This window comes from Bufo bufo, chromosome 6 (assembly GCF_905171765.1).
Source record: "Bufo bufo chromosome 6, aBufBuf1.1, whole genome shotgun sequence".
NCBI lineage: Eukaryota > Metazoa > Chordata > Amphibia > Anura > Bufonidae > Bufo > Bufo bufo.
Window position 1 is genome coordinate 323,891,177 of NC_053394.1, and position 9,376 is coordinate 323,900,552.

Consider the following 9,376-nt stretch of genomic DNA (forward strand, 5'->3'; position numbering starts at 1 on the left):
CTATGGTCTGCAGATCGTCTTGAAAACAGTTAAAGGGGTATTCCGGTTGTTAACTATTAGATCAGTGGGGTTCCTACCACTGGGACCCCACTGATCATGAAAATGAGGGCCCCGTCGACCCTGCAGCAACAGAGCAGCCAGTCATACTTTATTCATTTCTATGGGAATTTCGGAGATGGCTGACTACAGCGCTAGGCTATCTCCGGAATTCCCATAGAAATAGGGGATAACTTGAAACAACTGAAATACCCCTTAAGAACCAGCTTCCCCTACCCTATTGTATATCACTGACAGTTCAAGAACTGCTGCTGGTGGAGAGCCAAAGGAACGTGAATTAATTAGCTGAGATTAATGTCTGGCTCAATCAATATGTTGGGAGAACTTCATAGGCAAATCGAAAGCTAGAAAGCAACACATGAGCCAGCTGGGAAAATGTATCACTGGATGATTGCACTAAAGAGGTGCACTCAAGTCAAACTGCACTTTTAGCTCCCAGCCAACATCTTCCACTTCAACGACAAATTATGATGAAATTTAAACTACCTCTCCCCCTTCAGTGTCCTCTGTGATAGCGTGTTTCACAGTAACTTCATAAAACGGCCATTGCATGTTTGTTCGAACTGGGGGGGAAATGAAGGGGGACCTGAAACAAATCAGGGAACAGTCATGGAAACTGTCGCTTACAAAGTAACCAGAATGGCTCCAGGAGTGGCCTAAGTGGCTCCTAGGATCTACTGTAATTGGTCTATCCCTTCTCTAATAAACCTGTCCTGCCAGTGATCTTGTGACCTACAGTTAGAGCAGTGCACCATTTGTTAAACTAGCGCTTGGTACACGTGTAAAATCTACAACTCAGCCTGTAGGAGCAAAGGGTGTAAAGAGCAGGGCAGATTTACTAAAACTGATGCTTCACACTAGAGTTCAGACATCCGGCAGGCTGTTCCGGCCAAGATCAGTCTGCCAGATGTAGCCTAAATGCCCGCTGACCCCAATAAACAATAATGGGGACCGCGGGGGATCTGGCTGCAACCCAGCAAATAGTCAGAGAAGCAGCCGGACAAATACCGCTGCAGTGCTTTTTGTCTGGCCGATTCCCAGCATTCTATGTCGGAACTGCCTCCCGGAAGGCTGTACCGATAGTGTGAAACCAGCCGTAGTCTAAAGTTCGTTACAGTAAACATAGTGTAGTGACAGACCTGCTCACTTCTCAGCTGGGTCAGAACTTTTATAGTACTGACATGCCGAATCCCACAGAACGTCGACGGCATTGAGTCCAATTAGGCTCGCTGCCTCCAGACAATGACTGGCAGTTTTTTTTCCTGTTATGCATGGGAAAGAGACCGGCTAGTTATGGTCCAGAGGCGGGGGAGGGCAGGGACAGCAAGCATCATCTGGCTCATCTCCCTCGAAGACCTGGTGCGCACTGTGGGGTTTGGCATATCAGTACTATAAAAGTGCTGTCTGCCAGCTCAGACGTGACAGAGCTCTGAGATCAGCGTGTCTGTCACTACTCTATGAGGGCAGCACTGTAGTTCCCTTTAAGGGGCCTATGCCCCCCTAGCTTAAACACCCTTAATGACCAGGCCACTTTTTACACTTCTGACCTACACTACTTTCACCGTTTATTGCTCGGTCATGCAACTTACCACCCAAATGAATTTTACCTCCTTTTCTTCTCACTAATAGAGCTTTCATTTGGTGGTATTTCATTGCTGCTGACATTTTTACTTTTTTTGTTATTAATCGAAATTTAACGAAATTTTTGCAAAAAAATGACATTTCACTTTCAGTTGTAAAATTTTTCCAAAAAAACGACATCCATATATAATTTTTTCTCTAAATTTATTGTTCTACATGTCTTTGATAAAAAAAAAAAATGTTTGGGTAAAAAAAAAAAAATGGTTTGGGTAAAAGTTATAGCGTTTACAAACTATGGTACAAAAATGTGAATTTCCGCTTTTTAAAGCAGCTCTGACTTTCTGAGCACCTGTCATGTTTCCTGAGGTTCTACAATGCCCAGACAGTAGAAAAACCACCCAAATAAGGGCTCTTTCACACCTGCGTTATTGTCTTCCGGCATAGAGTTCCGTCGTCGGGGCTCTATGCCGGAAGAATCCTGATCAGGATTATCCTAATGCATTCTGAATGGAGAGAAATCCGTTCAGGATGCATCAGGATGTCTTCAGTTCCGGTACGGAACGTTTGTTGGCCGGAGAAAATACCGCAGCATGCTGCGCTTTTTGCTCCGGCCAAAAATCCGGAACACTTGCCGCAAGGCCGGATCCGGAATTAATGCCCATTGGAAGGCATTGATCCGGATCCGGCCTTAAGCTAAACGTCGTTTCGGCGCATTGCCGGAGCCGACATTTAGCTTTTTCAGAGTGGTTACCATGGCTGCCGGGACGCTAAAGTCCTTACAGCCATGGTAAAGTGTAGTGGGGAGCGGGGAGCAGTGTACTTACCGTCCGTGCGGCTCCCCGGGCGCTCCAGAGTGACGTCAGGGCGCCCCAAGCGCATGGATCACGTGATCGCATGGATCACGTCATCCATGCGCATGGGGCGCTCTGACGTCATTCTGGAGCGCCCGGGGAGCCGCACGGACTGTAAGTATACTGCTCCCCCGCTCCCCACTACTACTATGGCAACCAGGACTTTAATAGCGTCCTGGGTGCCATAGTATCATTGAAAGCATTTGGAAGACGGTTCCGTCTTCAAATGCTTTCAGTACACTTGCGTTTTTCCGGATCCGGAGTGTAATTCCGGCAAGTGGAGTACACGCCGGATCCGGACAACGCAAGTGTGAAAGAGGCCTAACCCAATTTTCGGAAAGTCAACACCCTAAGGTATTTGCTGATGGGCATAGTGAGTTCATAGAACTTTTTATTTTTTGTCACAAGTTAGCGGAAAATTATGATTTTTTTTATTTTTATTTTTTTCATACAAAGTCTCATATTCCACTAACTTGTGACAAAAAATAAAAACTTCCATGAACTCACTATGCCCATCAAGAAATACCTTGGGGTGTCTTCTTTCCAAAATGGGGTCACTTGTGGGGTAGTTATACTGCCCTGGCTTTTTAGTGGCCCTAATGCGTGGGAAGTAGTTTGAAATCAAAATGTGTAAAAAATGCCCTGTGAAATCCATAAGGTGCTCTTTGGAATTTGGGCCCCTTTGCCCACCTAGGCTGCAAAAAAGTGTCACACATCTGGTATCGCCGTACTCAGGAGAAGTTGATCAATGTGTTTTGGGGTGTCTTTTCTCGGCAAAAGACAACTTTTCCAATTTTTTTTATACAAAGTTGGCATTTGACCAAGATATTTATCTCACCCAGCATGGGTATATGTAAAATGACACCCCAAAACACATTGCCCAACTTCTCCTGAGTACGAAGATACCACAAGTGTGACACTTTTTTTGCAGCCTAGAGGCGCAAAGGGGCCCAAATTCCTTTCATGAGGGCATTTTTAGACATTTGGATCCCAGACTTCTTCTCACGCTTTAGGGCCCCTAAAATGCCAGGGCAGTATAAATACCCCACATGTGACCCCATTTTGGAAAGAAGACACCCCAAGGTATTCAATGAGGGGCATGGCGAGTTCATAGAAATATATATTTTTTTGGCACAAGTTAGTGGAAATAGATTTTTTTTTTGTTTTTTTTCTCACAAAGTCTCCCTTTCCGCTAACTTGGGACAAAAATTTCAATCTTTCATGGACTCAATATGCCCTTCACGGAATACCTTGGGGTGTCTTCTTTCCGAAATGGGGTCACATGTGGGGAATTTATACTGCCCTGGCATTTTAGGGGCCCTAAAGCGTGAGAAGAAGTCTGGAATATAAATGTCTAAAAAATTTTACGCATTTGGATTCCGTGAGGGGTATGGTGAGTTCATGTGAGATTTTTTTTTTTGACAAGTTAGTGGAATATGAGACTTTGTAAGAAAAAAATAAATAAAAAATTTCCGCTAACTTGGGCCAAAAAAATGTCTGGAGCCTTACAGGGGGGTGATCAATGACAGGGGGGTGATCAGGGAGTGTATATGGGGTTATAACCCCCCTGTCATTGATCACCCCCCTGTAAGGCTCCATTCAGACGTCCGTATGTGTTTTGCGGATCCGCGGTGTCCGTGTTTTGCGGATCCACGGATCCGCAAAACACATACGGACGTCTGAATGGAGCCTTACAGGGGGGTGATCATCCCATATAGACTCCCTGATCACCCCCCGTAAGGCTCCATTCAGACGTCTGTATGTGTTTTGCGGATCCGATCCATGTATCCGTGGATCCGTAAAAAACATACGGACGTCTGAATGGAGCCTTACAGGGGAGTGATCAATGACAGGGGGGTGATCAGGGAGTCTATATGGGGTGATCAGGGGTTAATAAGTGACAGGGGGGGGTGTAGTGTAGTGGTGTTTGGTGCTACTTATTACTGAGCTGCCTGTGTCCTCTGGTGGTCGATCCAAGCAAAAGGGACCACCAGAGGACCAGGTAGCAGGTCTATTAGACGCTGTTATCAAAACAGCGTCTAATATACCTGTTAGGGGTTAAAAAAAATCGCATCTACAGCCTGCCAGCGAACGATCGCCGCTCACCTTCCGATCCTGTGAACGCGCGCGCCTGTGTGCGCGCGTTCACAGGAAATCTCGCGTCTCGCGAGATGACGCATAGATGCGTGACTCTGCCTGGAGCTGCCGCCTACGGAACGCGATCCTGCGTTAGGCGGTCCGGTGGCGGTTAAGGACACAGCCTTATTTCACCTTAAGGACCAGGCCATTTTTTGCAAGTCACTTTAAGTAGTGTTAACTTTAAAACGCTTTGACTTAACCAGGCCATTCTGGACAGTTTTTTCATCACATATTGTACTTCATGACACTGGTAAAATGAAGTAAAAAAAATAAATATTTTTATTTATAAAAAAATACCAAATTTACCAAAAATCTTTTAAAAATTGCTAATTTCCAAGTTTCAATTTCTCTACTTTTATAATACCTAGTAATACCTACAAAAATAGTTAATACTTTACATTCCCCATATGTCTACTTCATGTTTGGATCATTTTGGGAATATTTTATTTTTTGGGGATGTTAAAGGCTTAGAAGTTTAGAAGCAAATCTTGAAATCTTTCAGAAATTTTCAAAAACCCAATTGTTAGGGACCAGTTCAGGTCTGAAGTCACTTTGTTAGGCTTATATAATAGAAACCACCGAATTCTAGAAACTACACCCCTCAAGCTATTCAAAACTGATTTTACAAAAGTCGTTAACCCTTTAGGTGTTCCACAAGAGTTAATGGCAAATGGAGATAAAATTTCAGAATTTAGATTTTTGGGCAAATTTTCCATTTTAATCGATTTTTTTCCAGTAACAAAGTAAGGGTTAACAGCCAAACAAAACTCAATATTTATTTCCCCGATTCTGTAGTTTGCAGAAACACCCCATATGTGGCCGTAAACTACTGTACGGGCACAGTTTCCCTCTAACAGGGTTTAGAGGGAAAGGTGCGCCATATGGTTTTTGGAAGGCAGATTTTGCTGGACTGGTTTATTTACACCATGTCCCATTTGAAACCCCCCTGATGCACCCCTAGAGTAGAAACTCCATAAAAGTGACACCATCTAAGAAACTACACCCCTCAAGGTATTCCAAACTGATTTTACGAACTCTGTTAACACTTTAGGTGTTGCACAAGAGTTATTGGCAAATGGGGATGACATTTGAGAATTTTCCATTTTAACCCATTTTTTCCACTAACAAAGCAAGGGTTAACAGCCAAACAAGACTGTATCTTTATTCACTTACTCTGCCGTTTACAGAAACACCCCATATGTGGCCGTACACTACTGTACGGCCACACGGCGGGGCGTATGGGGGAAGGAGCGCCGTGTGGTTTTTGGAGGGCTGATTTTTATGGACCGGTTTATTTACACTGTGTCCTGTTCCAACCCCCTGATGCACCCCTGGAGTAGAAACTCCCTAAAAGTGACCCCATTTTGGAAACTATGGGATAAGGTGGCGGTTTTGTTGGCACTATTTTTAGGGTACATATGATTTTTGGTTGCTCTATATTACATTTTTGTGAGGTAAGGTTACCAAAAATTGAAATTCTGAAATTTCATCTCCATTTGCCATTAACTGTTGAGGAACACCTAAAGGGTTAATAAAGTTTGTAAAATCAATTTTGAATACCTTGAGGGGTGTAGTTTCTTAGATGGGGTCACTTCTAGGGGTGCATCAGGGGGCTTCAAAAGGGACATGGTGTCAATAAAAACGGCCATCAAAATCGGCCTTCCAGAAACCTTTTGCGCCCTGCCTTTTAGTGATACAGCAGTTTACGACCACAAATGTGGCGTTTCTGTAAACTGCAGTATCAGGGTAATAAATATTAAGTTTTGTTTGGTTGTTAACCCTTGCTTTGTTACCGGAAAAAAAGGATTGAAATGGAAAAGTGCCAAAAATAGTAGTTTTGGCACAGTTTTTTTTTTTGACCGTGTTAATCTGGGGGGTTAGGTCATGGGGTATTTTTATAGAGGAGATTCTTACGGACGCGGTGATACCTAATTAGTCAACTTTTTTACAATTATTTAGGTTTTAGACTATATTATCCTTTTTGATACAAAAAAAACATTTTTGTATCTCTAAAGTCTAAGAGTCATTTTTTTTTCCGTTCTTTAGCCGATTATCTTATGTAGGGGCTCATTTTTTGCGGGACGAGAGGACGGTTTTATTGGCACTATTTTGGGGGCTATATGACTTTTTGATCGCTTGCTATTAAACTTTTTGTTATGTAAGGTGACAAAAAAGTTCTTTTTTTGCACCGTATTTATTTATTTTTTTGGACCGTCTTAATCTGGGGGGGTTAGGTAATGTGGTATTGTTATAGATGAGATTCTTACGGACGCAGCGATACCTAATAAGTCAACTTTTTTACAATTAATTAGGTTGTAGACTATATTATCCTTTTTGATACAAAAAATAATAATTTGTATCTCTAAATTCTGTCATTTTTTTTTTTTGCCAATTATCTTATGTAGGGGCTACTTTTTTGCAGGATGAGAGGACGGTTTCATTGCCATATTTTGGGGGCTATATGACTTTTTGATCGCTTGCTACTAAACTTTTTGTTATATAAGGTGACAAAAAAAGTTTTTTTTTTGCCCTTTTTTTTTTTTTTTTTGGACCGTGTTAATCTGGGGGGGTTAGGTCATGGGGTATTTTTATAGAGGAGATTATTACCGACGCGGCGATACCTATTTTGTATACTTTTTTTAAATTATTTTAGTTTTTCCAATTTTTTTGGGTGTCTCAAGTCTGAGAACCATGTTTTTTTTATCCGATTGTCAGTGGCTAAATTGGGATATAAATGTAGTACTCCATGGAAGTGTGGTACTCCCTGAAGCAACTGTCAATGCAGAGGCCCGGATGATCAGGGCACGTGTCGCACTGAGTAGTGGTGTCCTTCCGTATCCCCCTCCTGCGACACACTCTGCACTTATTTTGGGTCCGTCTCTTCTTTCCAGTATGGGGGACCACACCTGGAAAGTGTTGGCCAGGGACGATACGGGCACCTCCAGTTCCCGAGGTAGTCCGGCCTGCTCTTTCCCGGTCCGAAAAGATCAGGGCCTTGAGGACTGCCTCATAGAACTGAAGGAATGTCCCTGTGTTGCCAGCGCTCCGGGACAGCACAAAAGAATTGTACAAGGCAACTTGCACCGAGTAGACCGCAACTTTTTTGTACCATGCCAGGGCGCATGGCGTTATATGGCTTGAGGACTTGATCAGAGACATCAACTCCTCCCATATACCGATTGTAGTCGACGATACAATCGGGCTTGAGGACCGTTGCCGCGGTACCTCGCACAGGGACAGGGGTGATGCAGTTACCATGAATTGTGGACAGTACAAGGACATCCCTCTTGTCCTTATATCTGACCAGCAACAGGTTTTCACTGGTAAGGGCACGGGTCTCACCCCTTGGGGTAGGTACCTGGAGGGGGTGGGCAGGGAGGCCTCGTTGATTTTTCCGCACGGTCCCACAAGCGGACGTGGATCTGGCGGCGAGGGACTGGAACAAGGGGATACTAGTATAAAAGTTATCCACGTACAGGTGATAACCTTTATCTAGCAGTGGGTGCATAAGGTCCCACACAATTTTCCCGATAACACCCAGAGTGGGGGGACATTCTGGGGGTTGAATACGGGAATCTCACCCCTCGTACACATGAAACTTGTAAGTGTACCCTGAGGTACTCTCACAGTTTGTACAGCTTCACGCCATACCTCGCCCGCTTTGAGGGAACATACTGGCGGAAAATGAGTCTCCCCTTGAACGCAATGAGAGACTCATCAACCGCGACCTCCCTTCCAGGTACATAGGCCTGTACAAATTTGGCCCCAAAGGGATCGATGACCAGCCTGATTTTGTACAGGTGGTCACAGGCAGGATCACCTTGGGGGGGACATGCTGCATTATCTGAATAATGCAGGCATTTCCGGATGGCTTTAAACCGGGTACGTGTCATGGCCGTACTGTAAAGTGGGGTCTGGTAGAGGACGTCCCCACTCCAGTAATGCCTGACACTAGGTTTCTTGACTAGGCCCATGTGCAGCACGAGGCCCCAAAATGTCCTCATCTCGGCTGCACTGACCGGGGTCCAGCCACCGGGCCTAGCCAAAATGGAGCCCGGGTGTTGAGCAACAAACTGTTGGGCGTACAGGTTTGTTTGCTCCACCATTAGATTTACCAGTTGGTCACTGAAAAAAAGACTAAAAAAGTCATATTCAGTGAAGCTCACAGTGGAAATCTGGATTCCTGATTGGCCTACAAACTCAGGAATCACAGGCTTAAATCGCTCTGGGGTACACCAGACAAGTTCACCGGCAGGGGGCTCCGGTGGATTTAACTGGTGGGCCGGAAAACTAGTACGAGCCCCAGAGCTGCTTGTACTAGGGTGGGCCACAGGGTCCCTAGCATGGCGGTCCCCTTGCTCCACCTGGCGGCGTTTCCGCCGCCTTGTGGGCTCATCATCGCTAGATGATGAGGAGGACGCGGATGACAACAGGAAAGTGGAGTCATCCTCATCCTCACTAGGACTCTTGGACTCAGGCAGGCCGTAGGGGAGTGTGTGTCTGCGTGTGTGTGTGTGCGTGCGTGTAAGTCTTTATTCAGTGTGTGTGTGGGGGCACTGGTGTTCGCGTACTTATCCCTAAAACTAACAGAAAAAAAAAAAGACTAACTAAAAAAAGGGGAAACGTGAAAAAAAAATTAAAAAAAAATTCTAAACCGCTGATCAACTGTCTGAAGTTGATCAGCGATGGGGTGTGCGATGCGCTAACAGTGGCCAGACGCTAAGAGTGCTGGCCACAGTCAGCGTACG

General features: G+C 44.7%; 1 protein-coding gene across 1 annotated transcript in view; it reads right to left on the reverse strand.

Moving 5' to 3' along the window:
• Window positions 1-9,376, reverse strand: part of DUSP3 (dual specificity phosphatase 3) — a 134,504-nt gene that overhangs the window by 106,069 nt on the left and 19,059 nt on the right. The gene's annotated exons all lie outside the window — the stretch shown is intronic.